The sequence below is a fragment of the Papio anubis genome, chromosome 3, assembly GCF_008728515.1.
Source record: "Papio anubis isolate 15944 chromosome 3, Panubis1.0, whole genome shotgun sequence".
NCBI lineage: Eukaryota > Metazoa > Chordata > Mammalia > Primates > Cercopithecidae > Papio > Papio anubis.
In genome coordinates, this window is record NC_044978.1 from 73,972,805 (window position 1) to 73,994,231 (window position 21,427).

The 21,427-nt window shown below is 32.8% G+C and overlaps 1 pseudogene across 2 annotated transcripts in view; it reads left to right on the forward strand.

The window, feature by feature from the left end:
• Nucleotides 1-1,916: 1,916 nt before the first annotated feature.
• Nucleotides 1,917-21,427, forward strand: part of LOC110743320 — a 41,865-nt pseudogene continuing 22,354 nt past the window's right edge. Inside the window, exons 1-2 of one of the 2 annotated variants that reach the window (XR_004182703.1) lie at nucleotides 1,917-2,701; nucleotides 4,618-5,381. The product of XR_004182703.1 is annotated as a bifunctional heparan sulfate N-deacetylase/N-sulfotransferase 4 pseudogene, transcript variant X2 (transcript). Of the gene's footprint in view, nucleotides 2,702-3,214; nucleotides 5,382-21,427 lie in introns of those variants that run through there. The other variant, XR_002522161.2, reaches the window with a different exon arrangement.

A 21,427-nucleotide genomic window follows, 5' to 3' on the forward strand; every position in this document is an offset into this window, starting at 1 on the left:
CTGGAGCAGGCAGAAAACAAACGATGTTGGGATATTTAAGATATAAAGAATTAGGTAACAGATGAAAGAAAATACCCTATATGACAAAAAGGTTTTTATCAAATTTATCACTGTGATGCTGTGATTCTGGTCTGCAAGTAGCTTTCTCACTTCGAACATTTAGGACTTCAAATTCGAGAACGTAAAATGACTTGACTTTTAAGGCGTAAGTGAAAAGGAAATCACCATTAAACCCTAATAAAATTTGGCAAATGAAAATTCCAAAGAAAAGAGAAACAAAGAAAGACAAACTGAAACTACCTAGTGTAGATAAAACTTATAACCACTATAAGGTATTTAAAAATCCTACTCTGATGAGACACTCCCACTGGAGTTGGGGCCTAATTAATGCGCTTTATGAATTCTCCTCGCCTTTGTGTACCATCTAAAAGAGAAATTCACTGAAAATTCTCATAGCAAAGATCAGACCAAGGAAAAATCATAAATTTAATGTTTACTGTCCTCTCCCACCTCACCGTGGGTCTCTCACTTGAATGCTAACATTTTAGCACACAACAAAATTTCTTGTGATGCAATAGTGTTTTGGCCAACAACTGCTATTTATTAAAAATCTGTTTCTTTAAGTAGTTGTCAGCCAAACTGGAATTGGACTGTTAAGTTTGTTTGTTCCCTCACTTGGCCTTTCAAGTTTTGCATCTTCAAAGGATTTATTTGAAGCATTAACATGCTGATTTCTCTCTTGCTACAACAATGCACTACAGTGATACTGGCAAAAAGATTCTTTCTTCCAACCTGCTCTTCCTATTTTTTCCCCTTTTTCTAATAACTCGCTAACAAGAGATCCAGATGTGTAATAACATAACATCTAAGTCTGTGACTGGGGTGCTTGTTACCCGAGTAATGCTATTTGGCACTTATTTATTTATTTTTTTTAATCATGTATTGTGATACCAATGAAGCAAAACTGACTTTATGCACCTTCTTTTTCACATAAGTTCTTTTCCTAATAATTGCCAGCAGAAGATTTGTTTTGCTCTTAATAAAAAGTTTTTATATTAGTCACTCACAGCCCAACTAGAGGTTTCTCCTGCTCCCTGAAGGCATAAACTTTGAACATAGAAGTTTCTTTTATTCATGCTTTTTCTTTAAAAAAAAAAAAAAGAGTTATAACCTTTTGTGTTGGGACAACAGGATAATTGCTCATGTTAAAAAATAAAATTACAAGACAAGGATATAGACAGAAAGTGGTAGCGTGGTAATAGAATCTTGTATTTGTAAGTTTTAGTAGTGAAGACTGTAAATTAAATTTGATGCATTCAGTCAAAATTATGAGAACTGTAAATTTAGTTGGTTGTGTTCATTCAAGATTATTTTTGCTGTAAAAGTAACAAAAGAGGTGAAACTTGAAAAGGATAAAAATGTACATTTAAAGATCTAAATATCTTCTGTTTATAGCCTGTGTATGCATGATGAACAATTTTTTTAAAAAGTAGAAATTATGAAGTACTTTGAATCTTGTTTTAGTATTTTCTATGCAAATTTTTATTTATTTTAGAGGCAAGCATTTAAAACTTACCATTAGTAACAATTAGCAGAACAAAGTTAATGAGAAAGAAAACGATGAAAAATTTTTGAAATTATTAAATTTACTGAGTTTTTTTTGAAGTTTTCTAAGATGTTTATTAGTAGATATTACTACCCTCTCATATTCACTGTAATAAAGACTTGACATACAAGCAAAAAAAGACCTTCCTTTTTAAATAAACATCTTTTTGTTTGTTTCTTATATTGAGTAAGTATATACAAAGATATATGTGTGTATTATAAAGAACAAGGTGTATATATATGTATTTATAAATTAAACTTAAAGTATATTATATTCTCATATATATGTTTTAAGTGTACATTATATAATGTTTTCAATGTTTTTCACTTTTAAAATTTCCAAATAATGCATATAACACATACACATTTTTTGAACTTCCAAGGAAATGCCAGTGAAAATTTAAAAGGTAAATTCAAAGATAAATTCAGTTGAATGAAAAGGTTTTGTAGTAGGCAAATACTACTTGAACTTTTACTGAATCAAGAGAGCAATTGAATAAAAATACATGAAGCTCTAAAAGTTTATTAGTTCAACAAGTTCAATCCAATTTTTAAACGACCCAGTCAGGTCTTAATACAAGTCTGGACCTACACCTTCATAGATAAAGGAAAAATTATATTATACTTTATAGAGTGTTTAAAGAAATATAAAAGCATCTACTTTCTCCTCTAAAAGTCAACTATAAGCAATTGGGTAAATGCTTTGCATTGCGTGTATTGTTCAAAACAAACTGAATTGATGCTACATTTTGACATAAGTGCAAACCCTGTAAATTGTGGAACACAAGTTAAATGATTTAAAAACTTAAAACACTTTGAGTAAATAATTCTTTCCTCTTTTCTCTCTTGTGTATTATATTTCTTCCCAGAAATGTCCAAGGTCATTTATTTCATTTCTCCAACGTGACAGATTAGAAAATGATAAAAGATTACAAATTCACAAATACGTTTGTTTTAGTTATTTGAGACTACAATATACAAAGAAAATTATAAGAAAAATATTCAAAATACTTTGAGGATTATTTTGATCTGTTTTAGTGTGAGTGTTGCGAATTTCTCCAGTTTTCCCCAGGAATAGAAAAGAAAGCACTTTTTGGTAAGTTTCCATTCATTTATACATAGGTATATGGTGGGACCCTCTGCCTTCAGTACTTAGTATATTTCTGAATGAACAATGAGACAAGGAGAGTAAAGTTGGGTACTTTTTCCCTACATTGAATTTTAATTAATAATCTCTGGATTTTTTGAATCTCAAAGTTTCATGTTTCACAAATATTTAAAAGAATTTTACCTTTAATAAGAATACCTTCTATTAATATTTTATATAGTACTTTTACATTGTGAAAGTATTTACTTCTTCAGCTTAAAACTTTGTTTATAGTTTAATGCTAGAGAAGAAATTGATCAACATTTTTCACTTGTAATTAATGAATATCAACTCTAGGTTATCACCAGAGCTGATGACATAAACCCTGATCCATGTTTTAATGTGATGGGTTTTATCTTCAGATCACTCTGTTGCCATTTAGTTCCAATAACCAAAAATACTCTGATAAAGTGGCATTCTTGATTGAGTTGTGAAATAGAACTATGTCAGTAATATAAAGATGCTGAGCATTTTATAATAGTTTTTTATTTAAATTATTTTTCTAAAGTTAAGACTTAAAAATAATCACCCAATTTGAATAAAGAAGAAGGCATTATTAGTTAGCCAAACTACATGCAATATAAAAATCTTCAGTTGGCTTTTACAATTTATACCATTTTATTTTATTTATCAACAGATAATGTTTCCCATGTTGCTATTCTAGTAATAATTATTTTATTATGACATTGTTGAAATATTTAACTGCAGTTTATTTATCCATTTTGAATTTTGATGTGTATCACTATGAAAATTCTGTCTTGATTTTAATTCATTTTTGCATTCCAAATGTTTTAAAAGGTAGTAAGAAGTACCTGAACTCTTTAATTATTCCTAAAATATAAATTTTTTCTTTAATATATTTTTTCCTTTGCACCAGAAAAACTAATTGGTACATGACCTATGAGTTACTAGATTGTATTTATTGCTTATGAATAACTGGTAAATATTTTTTCTAACTTGGTAGATTTTTTTCCCCTATCCTCTGTATAGCATATGTCTGTGGCTTGCAAACCCTCAAAACCTTGTGCAGTATAATAACACTAGTAATCCTGGATGCATTAAAATTAATCTTCTGAAAGACCACATCATCAATAAATGCTGAGTTTTGAAGGACTCCCTACTACCCTTACTTCCAGTCCTATAGAGGACTTCATTGAAATCACCCCAGTATTTCAAATGGAACCACTACGTACAACCAATGACACCCATATACCTGAGGAAGGCTTGGAGTTGAGAAAAGCTTGTAGCTCTCTTCTGTAGCCTATAAGGGGTGTTGGACCAAATTCTCATTAGCATATCTTGTTCCACTAAATTAAATGGTAGGCACTAAGGAATGTCCTAAAGCAAGAAAAGCCCAGGGAATCATGTAGTCTGGAATGAGAGGATGTACCCGAAAACACTTTACTTTTACTTTTGCATATATCCTAATGAATAAGTTTAAATAACTTTACATAAAATATATAAAAGTACTTGATAGTATCTTTACGTGTTTACATGAATTAATAGAAAACAAAGAGCAAGTAATCTTCACCTTATATTGCCAAGTTAAAAAGAAAAAAGAGACATGGAGACAATTTTTTGTCAGTGTGGAGAATAGAACTTTTCCATAATAATCCAGTAATTTACCTTAATTACTAAAACAATGCACACAATAAATTCACATGCACATACTCTTTCTTTCCTTCTAACATTTATCATGTTCTAAAATGCTATTATTAACTTCGGGAGTATGTAGCTTACTAATACTTGTCCGAGTTTCCTATTGCTCATTGTTGGCTTTTGTTGAGTTTGTAATTTGTGTGTTTAACTGGAACACATTTACAGCAGAAAATCCTGTCTTGAACTTTTCTTATTTTGTCCAATAGAATCTCGTGGCATAGTGTCATAGCTGCAAAGTGGAGTTCTATCCTCAAATTTCATAGGAAATAGTCCAACTGTACATTGAAAGATTATGCAAATCTTCAAGGAGCATCTAATCAATCACCGCGGTGTGAGAGGAATGCAGCCCATCGCTGAATTAGCTTCTGTTGGAATGTATTCATGTGTAACATCCCACTGACTGGATGACATCACAACAGCTCCAGGTCCTTGAAAGTCTTGAGGATGATTAGCTGAAGGAATTGGCTGTTTCTGCCAATCATAATCCAGCAAAGCTGCCTTTATAGTTCTGGAGATATGAGAGAGAGGGAGGGAGAGAAAGACCGACTACAGCTAAACAAGAGGCACAGCAGCACTAGCAACAGCAGAGCAGGAGCAGCTGGTATTCCGGTGATTAAATAGTTCTCATAGCCTTTTTGCTGTACTCGGTCTGCTCCCTGGTGTAATTCTCGTGTCCAAGAAGGAAGCTGCATTTTAACGGTGTGCTGAACAGAGGTTTGAATCATTCCAGCTGGCTGCTTGTTTTGAAAAGGACAATGTGTGTATAAATAAAAGGACTCTGCTGGAAGAGTTCAGATACTAAGACTGGAGCTAGAGAGTGCTCTTGGAATATTGTTGAGGCAGATTGCATGAACTGAAAGCTCCTTCTAATTAACCTGGAGCCAAGTGAACCTGAATACTGGATACCTCATGTTCTAACTCGGGATAAATTCAAGTTAGGAAAAGGCAAAATATTGAAATGCTTCTCTAGGTAAGTTACTGCTTAATTTGCTGAAATCGAGGCGTGTACCATAAATGAATATGCGTTGCTTAGCTATGTAAACAAGTCGAACACAATAAAGTTTTATTTGTGAAAGATTTATGTAGAAGCAGATAATATTTTAAAACCAAATTCAATCTTCCTTTTCCTCATGTGTGTGCTTACCTGTCATCATGCTTTATAGAAGTTATATTTGCACGGAAATAGAAAATACAGTCCTGCCTAAAAAAAAAAAAAAAAAGAGAGAGAGAGAGAGAGAGATACAACTTGATAAAATTTAAACAGTTGCTGGAACATTTGCATAGGAAATATCTTATCTGATACAATTTTAGCCTTTTCATATTAAAAGCACGAATTTTACAAACTCAACATCCAAAGTGAACTGTAGGGTTATAAATGTTTCCCTAGTAAGTGTTACTGAAAACATGGCATTCAAATTACCGAAGATGGGAACTCCTCTTCTTTGAACCTGAGATTTGTAGGCATGCTGTTCTAATGGTCTGCTTTAGAGAAACAGCTGTCACAGACATTTGAAATTGTATGATACAGTCATAAATTGCTTATAAAGAAATAGGTGTTTTCCTCGTACCTCCTCTTAGAAAATAAAAATAAATTCTTAGAACAATATATGTCATATGCCCTAAGCATAGTTTCCTAGGAGGACAGAAAGCTTTATGGTATACCTGCAATTTCCTCAAGCACAGAATAAGTTGGAAAATAAGAAATATTATTGCAATATGATTTTACTCATTCCCTTTTCAATATCTCTGTTTGAGGAAGCTAAATAGGGAAACTTAAACCTTATTTTTCTTACAATTTCTCCTGATTAATAAAATACTGTATTATTCAGAATTCCTGTCATAGCTTTTTAAGTGATGATATGTGTTGTTTATTATGAGAAATTATACTGTGAGTTCTCATACAGCTTGAGAAAGTTTGAAGTTTATGCTTTATCATGTCTCTTTCAAACTCACGCTTGCTTATTTTCATGGTGCCTTCTATCAGAATATTTTTATTTACACAGTATCATAAATGCTTTAACATGAATTGCATACCAACATATTGATGTGTTTCTGTAACTCTCAGAATGGTTTTAGTTTTCCACTTTCTCACCAACAACAGGGTTAAAATCCTGTGAGGTTTCTGCACCAAGAGGGAATTGATAAAGACAAAAGTTATTGTAATTGGTTGAATTTCCCCAAAACTAGGAAGCAATGAATTTTCCCACAAAGATTTAAAGGTTTTTTTTTTTCAAAGCAAAAGAGTAATTTACTCTATTAAAAGCACGCTAGTTAGCTATATCCCAGTGTCACATAGGCTCTGTGCTCGTCATTTGTGTGCGTGTGTGTGCATGTGAGTAGCAAGTTTATATGAAAAATATAAAGTCTACTGACTACAACAGTCTAAGTTTTCAACTGGAATTCATAAAAAAGTAAATAATTAATAAGCAAAATATACTTGCCATTTACATTTATCTCAATATGTAAATGGGAAGTTAAGCCTACTCTTATTGTTGACGTTTTTTAAAATAAGAAATCCTGTGACAATACATTATGGTGATCAATATTAAGCAATGTTTACACTGATAGACATCTCATAATAAGCTAATTGGGAAGATTTTTAGAAATTTAATACTAAGCAGAATGGGCCTTTTAACTCTATCTGAATGGCACCTGGTCACCACTAAGACTGATACATTAAAAACCCTTTGAAAAAATTATAATATATATGACTTACTAGCTATAACATGAAAATCACCCTTAGATCCAATTTAGAAACTCAGGCATTGTTTTTAAATAAAAGGAAAGTAAAACCTTATGAAAATTTGAATTTTTAAAATTGATTAATGCAAATATATAAGCAATAAATGCATATGCAAATATACATAAATTGCATTTTGTTTTCTCCAAGATAGGCTTATTATTTAAGAAATGTATCATTTTAAATGTATTATCCTAAACACCAAAAGGAAGTATATGTGGACTAGTTTTATATATAAATATATTAAGTCATAATTTTGAATTTCTATAATTGACAATCAAAATAGAAATACGTGCTCACACTTATGTTTACCTCAGGAAAATAATGATCTTTCATTTTTCATTTGAGATTAAAACTGTTCTATCTGTTCTTTCTTCTCCCAAAGAAAAGCATTCTGTACTTAGATGTAAAATAAACTTAATTCAATCTCAATACTAACATTAGTTCTTAAAGGTACTAAATAAATGTATCTAACCCAGTAAAACAGTTGTCCCCAATAGGTTAAGTGTTCATATGATTGCCTTGTATTTTCTGTTTGAGTGGAAAAGGGGCCTTTGGAAATAAAATCCAAAGATCAAACTTTGTGTGCATCATTTACAAGCAACTACTAAGGAAGAAGAGAGAAGCATTTAGCATACTGTGTTCAAACTAGAAGATTCTGGCTGGTGCTGCCTCCCCAGATTTAGAAAGCAGCTGGGGAAACATAAAATAAAGCTAGAATATCAGCCCTGGCCGGAAGCCAAGACAGAGAAGCTGTGCACCCAGAAGGCTAATTCTTTCTGGGCTAAAATTCATTGATAATGCATTATGTTTAAAGTCTAACCTGAAGTGTTACTTTTTTCTCCAGTACAAACTGTGGGATATTTAAACAGCAAATATATTTTCTAAGTAGAGCTAAATTTTAAACTAACAAAGGTTTGTTCTTTATTAAAAGTTGCTCTATTAAAAAAATTCAAATAAGCCTAGCAGAAACTCCTATAAAATACAGTTTATACTCAGGAAAATAAAAATAAATAAAGATGAGATGCATCATCTAACCATGATCTTGGAAAGTCAGAGAGATCAGAAATGACACATATGGATACATGCCAAAACAAAGAAATGTGAAGGTTTTATTAAAATACCTGGCCTAGTAAAATTTACAGTAAAGGTACACATGCTAAATACTGTTGTAGTATATATCTTCTGAAGGTAGACAACAAGCATAAGGTAAACCCTTATTATGTACCCCCAAATAACTAGGAAAAAGAGAAAAGCATATTGTCTGTTGATTTATTTGAAGTTTATGAAGTGAGATAAATGGGTCAGGTGTCAGACACAATGCTACCGCCTTCAGCCATCATGATAAAACATCTAGCTAGCCTTTTCTTTAACACTTCAGGAAACTTTCAGCTATGCTGTTATGCAGGGTGTTAAATGCACTATTTTTAAAAGTTATTTTAAGCAAGCTTCAGAAGTTAGAGGTGTTATTTGCAATGCAGAATGTGTACACATATATACAGTTATTTCTAATAGATATAGTTCTATTTCCAAGCTTTCTTTATCTCAGTTTTCTAAGGAAAACTACCACTTTCTAGAGGTGACAAATCTAAAATTCCTTTTAGAAATAATATTGAATTGAAAACAGATTTCCTCAAAAGCCAAAATAGCCTGAAAATGAATTCCAAACTCATTAATAGCCTCAGGCATTTCAAGAAAAAAATATTTTTTTGAAACGTGAATAGTAAATTACTCTTCATTCCTACAGGTAAACATGTTTGCTGATATAACATAATGTATTTATTTTCTTTGAGTTGTTATAGTTTGTCTATATTCATCAGTATTCAGAAAATTCATGCCATGAAATAGGTTTTAATAAAATAAACCACATATGACAGACTAAATAATGGTTTGCAAGTGACCCTTTGAGGTCATTTACATACATAGGCTATTTTAGATATATCTTTAAAGAGAGATTATATACTTCATTAACACTAAATAAATAGTTATGTGTAATTAGTTGAAATTTTTAAAAATCTGAGGAAAAAAGGGTTAAAGCTGACTATGTCTAAATGCTTGAGAATATAATTTGATATTGTACTCAGAAAACAAAAGCGAGACTTTTGTTGAGAAACAAAAGTGATGACTCTAGTGAATTATAGAATTGGGACTTCTCTCCCAATTTGTACTCTGTTTAGAAATTATTATTTTAAATATTTGAAAAGTTCAATGAAGAAAGCAACTTTCAGCAAGCTAATAAACACATGAGTTTAATGTGCAGCCACGTGCTTCATTTGTTCCCAAATTAGAGGAATTTCTCTATTTTGAAAATTCCACCATCAATTGAACTTATCTTGTGATTTATTGCAAATATTTAACCTCCTTTTTAAAAGTCCTTAATGGAATACATCGTCAACTATAACTACGTAGAAGTTGAAAGTTAGCTTGGCCAGGTTCACGATATTCAAGTAGAAAGTAAATGAAGAAATGCTTTCTTGATCTCTCTTTTCACTTGCTCCTTTCTTTCTTCTCTTTTTTTTTTTTTTTTTACTCATTTTTCTTATTTCCCTTCCCTTCCTCTCTTTCTTTCTCTATTCTTTTTCTTTATTCTTTTCCGTCTTCTCCACTTCTTATTTTACCACTTTTTTCTGTCCTTCCTCCCTTCCTCCCTCCCTCCCTCCCTTCCTTCCTTCCTTCCCTTTTCCTTCTTTCCTTCCTTCTTTTTCCTTCTTGCTTTCCTACCTTCCTCTTTTCCTTTTTCCTTTCTTTCTCCCCTTTTCCCTCCTTTCTTTATTTCCATTCATTTTTTGCCACTTCAACTTACATGCTCTCTTGCATAATTGGAAAGCAAATCACTCATCTTTAGTATTGTGGCAATTATTAATCTAATAACCTGGTTTGAACACAGAGTAAGTGGGGAAAGTGAAGAGAAAGAGTGGGTTAAACTGCAATAAGCAATAGAGGAAAAGTGAAATAAGGTGGAAGATTTATTTCACAGAAATAGTGATGTTGACTTTAACATATGGTCCGTTCTTTCACCTATAAATTTCCATTTAATTTACTAAATTATTTAAGTGTAATTCTTTGCTCCCTTTTCCAACACTCTCTTTTTAACATCAGTCACATCTTTTCCATATAGCAAATGCACCTTAGTGGTAAAAAATAAAATAATAATAAATATAAATAATTTTTCCTTAGAAATTTTAAATCTCCTAAATCATTTTTATATCTAGTAGTTTAAGGATATCAACGTTCATAAACAACCCAAAGGCCAACTGCCATGCTAGTGGAAGAGAAAGAGAGAAGGGAAAGTGATTTCATACATTTAGATGCTTTGGCTTGATTCCATTCCTGGATCAGAAATTCAATTGTAGACTGCTGATCCACAGAATTTGTCATAGTTCATCAGACATCTCAAAAGAGTTCTTCTTCTTCTTGATGTACTGAATAGTCTTTCATGCCTACATAACAATAATTTAAACCTCAGAAATAGATATAACATCACTAAAGATTAATACAAGGAAAAGTAACAGATGCAGAGATGCATATGCTCCTGTGAATGCATAAAACAGTCCTAATTCTATTCATTACTCTAAAGTGCAAGTGAATAATTAGAATCAGAATTTAAATCTGGTTTCTCAATCAATCTTTCACTAATAGTTATGTCAATTCAATTGAGATTCCATGTACTGCAATAAGTAAAGTAAAATAAAACACAATCAATAAATCATACTACCAATTATCTAAAGTATTATGGTTCCTGGTATCACAGTTTTTGAAGTTTCTTCCCTTGGCACAGGACATTTTCTTGATAACAATAGAAATAATGCTAAAATTGATCAATCGAGGTTGAACTCAATTCAGTACTTAAATTACTCTATCTGTCTGGACATATTTTTCACCTTAGACAGAAAAAAATAGCTTTTTTACTTTTTGCTCAATAATGTTCATAAAAATAAGAATAATGAATATTATTTTCTATTATTTTTAATATGTGTCAGGTACCATCGAAGTTACTAGGGTGAACAAAATAGCTCTCAGGAGGCTTATATTCTCATGGTAGAAAACTGACAGTAAATAAACAAAGACCCCACGGTAGTGCCTGTGAGTGCTCTAAAGATAAGTCAAGGTGGCACATTAAAAGCTGTATGTGAAAGTGATAGGACTGGTCAGGAAATGCCTTTCTGATAAAGCAGAAACTGAGTAAACCTATATAAAACATAGATGTCAAATCGAGTAACATTATTATTTTATCTTGTAGAAAAATGTGATGAGGAGTAGCAATTTCTTGTAATTTGCAAGCTGACAAGCTGAATTTTGACTCTATCTATTGATTATCTTCCTCAGGTCTGTGAAGTTGTTTGGGAAAATTTAAGACATGGCACAGTATTTAGTGTTACTTTCTCTGGGAAGTAGAAAAACTAATCAGTTTTAGGAAATAGAAGTCTCACCTTTACTTCTATTCTTTATATTTCTAAGTATTAAAAAGTATTATGTGTGTAAATTATCTCAAATTATTGGGTTTTTTTTTCTCCTAGACTGAAATTCAATGCTATTTATTTCCTTCTTTAATTTTATTTAGAGATAGGGTCTTGCACTGTCTGGCACCCAGGTTGGAGGCAGTGGAGCAATCATAGCATACTACAACCTCAAACTCCCGGGATCAAGCAATCCTTCCACATCAGTCTCTTAAGAAGCTGGGACTGTCGGTGCACACCACCTCACCCAGCTAATTTTATTTTATTTTTTTTTTTGTAAAGATGGGGTGTCACTATGTTGCCCAGGCTGGCCTCGAATTCCTGGCCTCAAGTGATCCTCCAGCCTCAGCCTCACAAAGTGCTAGGATTACAGGCGTGAGCCACTGTGCCTGGTCTCAATGCTATTATTAAAACTTATGTAGCAGGGGAGCTGGCTCCCTATCTCATTCTCCCAAATTAGTGGGGGTAAGAACCAATATTCCAAAACATCACCCAATTGGCTGGAATGATGGACCTAAAATAATGAAATAAAGATCGCTGTAATTCTTAGTATCCATGGGTCCATCTGTGAATTCAACTAACTGCAAATGAAAAATATTTTTTAAAAAAAGATGATTGTGTCTGTACTAAACATGTGCAGGTATTTTTTCCTGTCATTACTCTCTAAATAACACAGTGTAACAGCTATATACATATCATTCACATTGTATAAGATATCATAAGTAATCTAGAAATGAGCGAAAGTATACAGGAGGATGTGTGTAAGCTAAATGCAAATACTATGCCATTTTATATAGAGGCTTCAGTATCTCTGGATTTTAGTCCTGGAGGGTTTGGGGCCCAGGAACCAATCCTTATAACAAGAGATGACTGTTTCTTTCTTTTTTTTTTTTAATTTCTCTAATTATAAAATTACCTCAAATTTAACAAGAACCAAAAGTTTGATGACACTAATACAATGCTAATACAAATTTAGAATGCATTAACAGAACCACAGTGTCAACATCCAGGAAACAGTTATCTGTGGCCCTATTTAATACAAGTCTGACGTTATTTGGCCTGTTCATCATTCTCAGTTTCCCGATGCCTCACATTAATAGCAGTCTTCTATGACCTTTCTCTTCCCCCATGGTGAACCAGATATTTTTGCCCTACCCCCATACCATTCCATCATGGCACTTATTATCTTATGATGTAATTGCTGTGTGTGTGTGTCAGTGCTCCCCACTTATCCAAAAGCTTTTTGATGGCAGAAATGCTTAGAGAGTGCTTGACCAATAATCAATAGATATTAAGGGTTTGATAAGTATAAAATGTGAGAAGACATCTGGCAACTATGCTATATGAGTAACAGTTGAAAAACACGGTAATAATTAAAGGAAAAAGCTAAAAGGGAGCAGTATAGTTATCTTTATATATTGAATACTTTTTTATGCAAAAGGAATTTGTTTTATGTTATGTGAAACTAGCAGACTAAACTACAAAAGGTACGGAAGTTGTTTCTATGCAATGTCAGGTAAAACAAAACTTCCTAAAAATCAGTGAGATTCCACTCAGTCAAAGAAACCAGCACAGGCTGAAATGCTACCTGCCCAGAAGACTTTTGTGGAAGGAATTTCTGCCTTGCATAGAAAATAAATGCTGGCTACCAAGGTTTCCTGTTGTTTTTCATTGTGTCACTATAAGAAGTATGGACAAAGGTTTTAGAATGAGCACTTTGCCCACCTAAAACCCAGCTCTAGCAGTTGGCTGGAAGACTGGTCAACATACTTCAAGTAAATAATCACTGGGTAAAATTACGTAGTGGAAATGTATTACTCAGGATATGCCCTAGAGTAAAAAAGCAAGTTTTCATAATAGAATTATTTACAAGATGTACAATTTTACAAAGAAAATGAAATAATACATTTCTTGAGTAAGTGAAAGTTTATTTCTTTTAATGTAAACATACTATTTTACTATTCTTTTGAGTCAGTCCAAGAAGGAAAACATGTCAACATTAGAGGAATGAATAAGAAACATACTTTTGCTTTCCATAAACTTCTAAATTTTAAGGAATGCAGAGATTGATTGACTTAGTTATGATGCCTTTTTGTAGAAGCCTTCATGTAAACAAATGTGAATTAGTTTAAAGATGAGATAATATTGTGACATATTGGAAGGCAGATGTTAACCTTGGTTTCCACCAAATCAGGATTCCAAGCCTTGCTTTGCGCTGACTCATGATACAACCTTGAAAAATCTGACTCTTCTCTGCTTCAGGTTCATGATCTAGGATGGGTTAATAATAATTCATAGACTTGCTGAGACAGCTAAATGTGACAATAAGTCCAAAGTTTCCAGTACAAAGTGGGAAACATGAGAGATTTTAAATTAATAGTATCAAGTTTTAATTACATGTGTCAGTACTCTGACTTTGGCCTGCAATGCCACATTTTGCACTGATTTAAAGTAACCCCTGAGTGATTAGTATTGACTGTTCCCAATCTTTCTCACTTGGAGGTAATGATCTAAGTCACCTTTTTCTACTGTCTCTACTGTATTGTTGATCATATATTTTAATATTAATAACATTGAATCTAACTTAAAGGATTAAATTTCATTCACCAACATTTTAATGTGATTTATCATGATCTTGAAAATTAACTAACATTACAAAATTTTCAGAGAAACATACTATATTATCCCAGACAAAAAGAAAGTTAGAAAAGGGGCCAAATAGTTTTCCTCAATTTTCTGTCATGCTGGAGTAAGCAGAAACATGGAATTTGAAGAGGACAAAGACAAAGATTCAGAAACTAGAACTGGATAGAATAAAAACGAAGGCAAATGTTTCCTAGTTGGTCGTCTGACCAACTGCTAGAGCTGGGAGGTAGGTGAAGAGAATATTTATTCCGAAGTCTTTATCCACATCCCTTATAGTGGCACAATGTAAACACAAGAAACCTTCCTGGCGACCATCTGTCTCCTACTCAAGGCAGTAGTAATTTCTTCCACAAAAGCAGTTTGGAAAACATAATAAACTACTTTAAATTACTAATTACTAATGCTAATGTCGACCTAGGCTGAAAGTAAAAAGATATAAACTATATTCTAAGTGTTGCCAAAATGTGCTGATAAATTTTAAATTGATCTCATGCTTTCCACCTGTAAAACAAGACCACTTTCACTCCTATTCTTTTTTTCCCCGAAATACATTTTGAATATAAACACGGTATTTCACATTTCTAAATCTCCCAGTATTTTCCACAGAACAAGTTTTCTAAGTGAATTATTTTGATACCATGTCTAGTATTCTTTTAAAGGCTCCATAAGTAACTATTGTGATAATTCTAGATGCCAGTCATCAAGTATTAAAATAGGAACATCTCAAGAAATGTTGTCTCTAACAAGTAGCAGAATATGTGAAATCACTCCAAATCTCCTGAGTTTTTATCATGCTTGTCTGATGTTTGAGAATTGTGTAACCTGGATTAGTTTTTGGTGGGAGAATAATATTCTACACAGCATATATTTACATGTTACTATCCATGTTATTTTTGGCTTATGGCCAAGTTGGCATTTTATTTGTTAATACCTAAGAGATAAAATAACATAAGATAGAAGGAAATTAAATTAAAAATAGCAGGTGTACCAGTCAAATTGAATGGAGTATGCCTCTTATGATAAAGAATAATACAATCATGTTGTGTGTTGTGTAAAACTAAGAATTCTCTGAAGTAAATAAAAGGTGGGAACATAACTATAAGGTTTATTAAATATATAGTTAGAAAATAATCAAAAGAAAATACCAGTGTTTCCCATATCAGTAAGATTCTTTATAAGTCTTGAGCACAGCAATGAAAATTTTACTTCATGATATTTAAGTTGCCAATATAGAGCAGTAGCAATGAAAGAAGAGATTTACAATTAATTAAGAAATGTGGGTTCATATTAGCTGTTTAACAGTAGACTGGTCACTTCACTTCTTTGGGCATTAAATTCTTCATTCATTCATCACTTGAGTTCTCTGAATAATAATTTTGATAATTAAAATGTATAGCTTTTTGTATTACAGATTTAAAGTGACAATTTAGAAAGAGTTTATTTTCCATCTCCAGGAACACAAACTCAGTATTACAGAATGTCACATAATTTCTTGCTAGTAAGGTAATATAATGAAAAACATCTTGTTAGACCTTTCTATGAACTATATCATAGACTCTCATTATATCACACAAAAATGATTCAAATTTTTGGATGGCATTAATGTATTTACCATAAGTGTCTCTAGATAAGAAAGTCAGTGGGGCCAGGAGTGGTGGCTCACATCTGTAATCCCAGGACTTTGGGAGGCCGAGGCGGGTGGATCACCTGAGATCAAGAGTTCAAGACCAGCCTCGCCAACATGGTGAAACCATGTCTCTACTAAAAGTACAAAAATTAGCTGGGCGTGGTGGCAGGCGCCTGTAATTCCAGCTACTCGAGAGGCTGAGGCAAAAGTATCACTTGAACCTGGGAGGTGGAGGTTGCAATGAGACAAGACCGCACCATTGCACTCCAGCCTGGGTGAAAAGAGCCTAACTCCATTTCAAAAAAAAAAAAAAAAAACAGGAAGCCAGTGGTATATGTTATAGAAGTGACTATTGACATGAATTTTAAGAGACAGTAGTCTTTTGTTACATCTGATGCAGGCAAACTCCATTTATGATGATGAAAGTGACTACTTACCTAAATTCAGAAGCAAAATAATTAAAATATTACAAATATAGCTTCTCCCTCTGGATATTAATGTAACTTCTGGATATAAATGCAATACTATTAGTAGCATTAAATTTACATTAAAAAATGGAAAATTTGATTACTGTTATCATTGGTATTTTAATAACTTCTTTTGTGATTTATTGAAATTAAATTTTAATGTTAAATATTAGGCAAAATTAGTTTTCTCTCTCCTTTATGCATAAGTCAGGTAGCAAATTTCTGCATTCTGGTTTCATTCACTTGTCTCTATATCTTATAGCTTTTTACCTGTAAGAATACAAGGGTCAAATGAGCATTTTATGTTTCATGGATAACTGCTTCCATGATTGTCTTCTGAGACAATGACCAAGGGTGCAGATCAATACAAAATATAATAATGCTTTTAAATAATGATTATTGAGCTAAACCAAAGCAATTATCAGTTGATGATAATGATTTTATTACTGCCGGCTATAAGTTGATTTAATTTAAGTGTACAGAAAAGCACAGAAAAATAAATACTCCATTGTAATACTAAGGACAAAGTTGATCATGTCTTGTTCTAGATTTGTGTTTTCTCTTCTTTTTCAAATCTCTCTTTTCTCCTCAAAATCTAAATCCTCTCATTTTTTAATGATCAAAACAATTTACATCCCTCTCCAACCCATCTCCTAATGATGTCAGTCTATAGGAATCTCCACTCTCTCTGAAATCTCATATCGCATACAGAGTTCTCACTTGCTAATAAGCATATATTCCTCATGACAGAAAGTTTTATATTCCTGGTAACTCTTTCGATTCCTTTTCTTTGTCTTGAAACTATTCTCAACTTCTTCACCACCACTTTGTTTTCAACTCACTTTAATCTTTTACTTGACTTCACTAGAACACTGGACTGCTTTAACACCACCACCAGTATTCTCTTGATTGGCAAACTCAGAATCAATTTCATGTTGTATTTCTTGACTCATAAATAGTATTCAGTTTTTATCACAAATATTTATATTCTTTACCTACAGCTTCTATTGCCCTCTTCCACCAATATCATTTATTTAGTGTTGTTTCCTAAGATTTTCATGGCAAGCCTCTATCATCTTACCATGCACCCTGTTCCTTAGTGTTCTTACTCAGCATCAGGTTTTTTTTTTTTTTTTCCCCTATCCTTTAGCTTACACTTCCTGAAAAGAATTTAAATTCCATTTCTATTATTCAGCAAACTAGTGGACATTTCATTTTTGATATTTCACAGAGTTTTCAAAAATGAGATATTATAATTTACTCATTTTCTCCTCACACTTCTCTACTTCTAAATAACTTTGTATCTTCCCCACTATTACACTTATTATGCCTTATTGCAATTGCCTTTTTATGTCATAGAATACGTCACAGAATAAACTTCCATTGCTTTTGAAGAACAGAGATAGTGTTTGTCAGATGGATAGTGCATCTGACTACTAGAAAGCATTCAATCAATATTAAATGAATGACTGTGAAAGCCTGAAGTCTTTGGGTGATTTTTTTTCCTCTCTACATCCAATCAATCATCAAATCATGGCACTTCTATTTTGCATGTGACGGGATAAAAATAATTCATATGAAAATATTCACAACCTTGTCTCTTTAACAAACAGCATAACCATCCACCCTTTTTATTTCCCCTTAAAGATAAGGGCATCTTGCTTTCTGAATGTGAGGTTAATTATCAACACAATAGGAACTTGGAGAAAGGAGGGGAGAGCAAGAGGAAAAAAAAAAAAAAAAAGAGTGAAGCATTTGGCAGAAAGGAAGTATTGTAATGGGAGGATTTCCAGAAATCCTCCCTGCTTTGGGGTTCAGGGAAATTGAAGAGTAGAGAAACAGACATTTTAGAAGTGTCATTTTGTCTTATGAATCAGTCTATTTAATGTTATTAAGGAAATATATGTGAAGGACAGAATTCCTTTTAAATAAATTATTGTGACTCTTAAACTGTGCTTCTTAAGTGTATCCTGCTATGCATGTGTAATAGTAGCCCACATAGGGCTACACATTTGTAAGAGGTAGAAAGTTATGCATAAATGTCATGAAACAGCTTGCTCTTTTTTTGAATAGACTTAACTTTTTAGAGCAGTTTAAGATTTCCAGCAAAAATTGAGCAGAAAGACTTTCCATATTCCCCTGTGTACAACTTTTCCCACCACCATCTCCTACAATCAAGAAACCAGCATTGACATGTCATTATCACCCCAAGTCCATAGATTACACCAGGGCACACACTTGGTGTTTTATAAGCTATGGGTTTTGACAAATGTTGTATTGTCATTACTTTTAAATTATGTATTAATTTTCATAGTATTAAACAGAAAAATTTCACTACCCTAAATATCGCCTGTGTTCCACCTATTCATCACTCTCTCCCTGCTCCCAAACCTGTGATAACCACCAATCTTTTCACTCTCTTCATAGTTTTGCCTTTTCAAGAATTTCATATAAGTGGAATCATATAGTATATAACCTTTTCTGATTATATTATTTCACTTACTAATATGCATTTTATGTTCATCCATGTATTTCCGTGGCTTGATAGATCATTTATTTTTAGAGCTGAATATTTCATCATACAGATGTACTAAAGTGTATTTATTCCTTCACTTGTTGATGGACATTTTGGTAGCTTCCAAGTCTTGGCATCTATAAATAAAGCTGCAATAAAACATCTGTGTGCAAGTTTTTGTGTGAAAGTAAATGTTTTAACTCATTGAATAAATACCAAGGATCATGATTGCTGGACGATATGACTATGTTTAGCTTCGTAAGAAACTGCCAAATTGTCTTGCAAAGTGGCTGTATCATTTTTCATTCCCACCAGCAATGAATGAGAGTTCCTGTTGCTCTATGTCCTCCCCAGCATTTGGTGTTGTCATTATTTTAGATTTTACCCATTCTAAAAGGTGTGTACTGGCATCTCTTTGATATTTTAATTTGTAACTCCCCAGTGCCATATGATGTGTACTATCTTCTCATATGCTTACTGGACATTTGTATTTTTTCATTAGGATGTATCGCTTTAGGTTTTTTTCTCCCCCATTTTTGAATTGGGTTGTTTTTCTATTGTTGAATTTTAAGAGTTCTTTGTATATTTTGGATAACAGTTCTTTCTCAGATATGACTATTTCAAATATTTTCTCCCAGTTTATAGCCTGTCATCTTTCTCTTCAGAGTGTCTGCCACAGAGCAAAAGTTTATTACTTTAATAATGTTCAACTTATCAATTCTTTGTCTTATGGATTGTTCCTTTGGTGTTGAGTAAAAAAAATTATCACCAAAACTAAGGTCATCTAGATTTTCTCCTATATGATCTTCTAAGAGTCTTATAGTTATGTATTTTGCATTTACATTTTAATAAATGTATATCTACAAATAGTCTATAATTCATTTGAGTTAATTATTTAAAAGGTTGTAGTCTGTGTGTAAATCAACTTTTTTGCCTGTGGATGTTCTGTTGTACCAGCAGGGTTTATTGAAAAGGCTATCCTTTTTGCATTGCATTACCTTTGTTCTTTTGACGAAGATCACTGGACATCTGGGCATGGTGGCTCATGCCTGTAATCCCAGCATTTTGGGACCCCAATGTGGAAGGACTGCTTGAGCCCAGTAGTTCAAGACCAGCCTAGGTAACATAGTGAGACCACTGTCTCTACAAAATATATATTAAAAATATTTAGCCAGGTGTGGTGGCACATGCTTGTGCTCCTAGCTATGCAGAAGGCGTGGTGGGAAGATCACTTGATCCAAGGAGGTCTAAGCTGCAGTTAGCCATGCTGTGATCATGCCACTACACTCCAGCCTGGGTGACAGAAGGGGAACCTGCCAACAACAACAACAACAAAAATTAGTTGACAATATTTTTGAGAGTTTATTTTGGGGATCACTATCCCGGTCTGTTCTTTCATTTATACCACACTGTCTTGATTACTATAGTTTTATAATAAATCTTGAATTTTAAAGTTTGTTAGTATCTGTCCTCCAACTTTGTTATTCTCCTTTAATATTGAATTGGTGACTCTGAGTCTTTTGCTTTCCAAATATATTTTGTGTGTTCTTTTTAATCCATATTTTCATTTTTAAGTCTTCCTCTGGACTATTGTAACTAATTATTAACTGGTCTCCTACCTCCTGGCTTTAATCCAACCTCTTATTTCCTCAAAAGATAACTTTCTAAAAGGCAATGTTTACCATGTCAGTCTTTATATCGAAGTATTTCAATAGTTGTCCAATTTTAAGTCAATTTAAACTCTCTAAAATTTGAATAAGATCTTTTTATCTTCTGTTACCTACCTACTTTTTCAATCTAATTTCTTGCTACTTCTTTGTAAAGAGAGATATAGGAACTAGGAATAAAAGGTACAAAACAGAATAATATTCCAACTTCAAAAGCTTGCATTTTAATTGGAGTGATAGACAAGAAGAAATGTAATATTATGTATATGGTGTAATAGATTGTTAATATTACACACACAACCAAGGTCAGGAAGTATGAGGAGGGAGCTTGAATTTTGCACCGGGAAACTGGAAGCAGCTATACTGAGGATGGTACATTTGAATAAAAGATTAAAAGAAATGAGGACATATGCCATGTTTATATCTGGGGCACAAGTATTCTAGGCAACAAGAAACAAGAAGTGCAGAAGCCCAGAAGTACATATGTAAAGAACACAGCATGTTCAGAGAATATAGAGAGGCCCAGTAGGGAAGATGTAGTAGAATACTTGGTAGAACTGTGTGGACCACTCTGTGAATTTGGCTGTTACTCTGAGTAAAATTAGGGTCAATTTTAGTGGTGGGTAGTTGATCAGAGGAGAGACATAACCTTAATTACATTGTAAAGTGAGAACCCTGGTCAGTGTATTGGAAAAAAAATGATGTGGAGCAAGGGCTTAGGCAGAGTCCTTAGAAAGAAATTTCAATTAGAAAGAAATGTCAATAATCCAGTGGAGAAATAATGCTAATTTGTATGGAGGTGATAGCCATGGGAATCGTTAAGATATGTTCAGATTCAAGATATATTTTAAAGGTAGAGCCAATGGATGGGATGCCTGGTATGTCTGATGGGAAAGA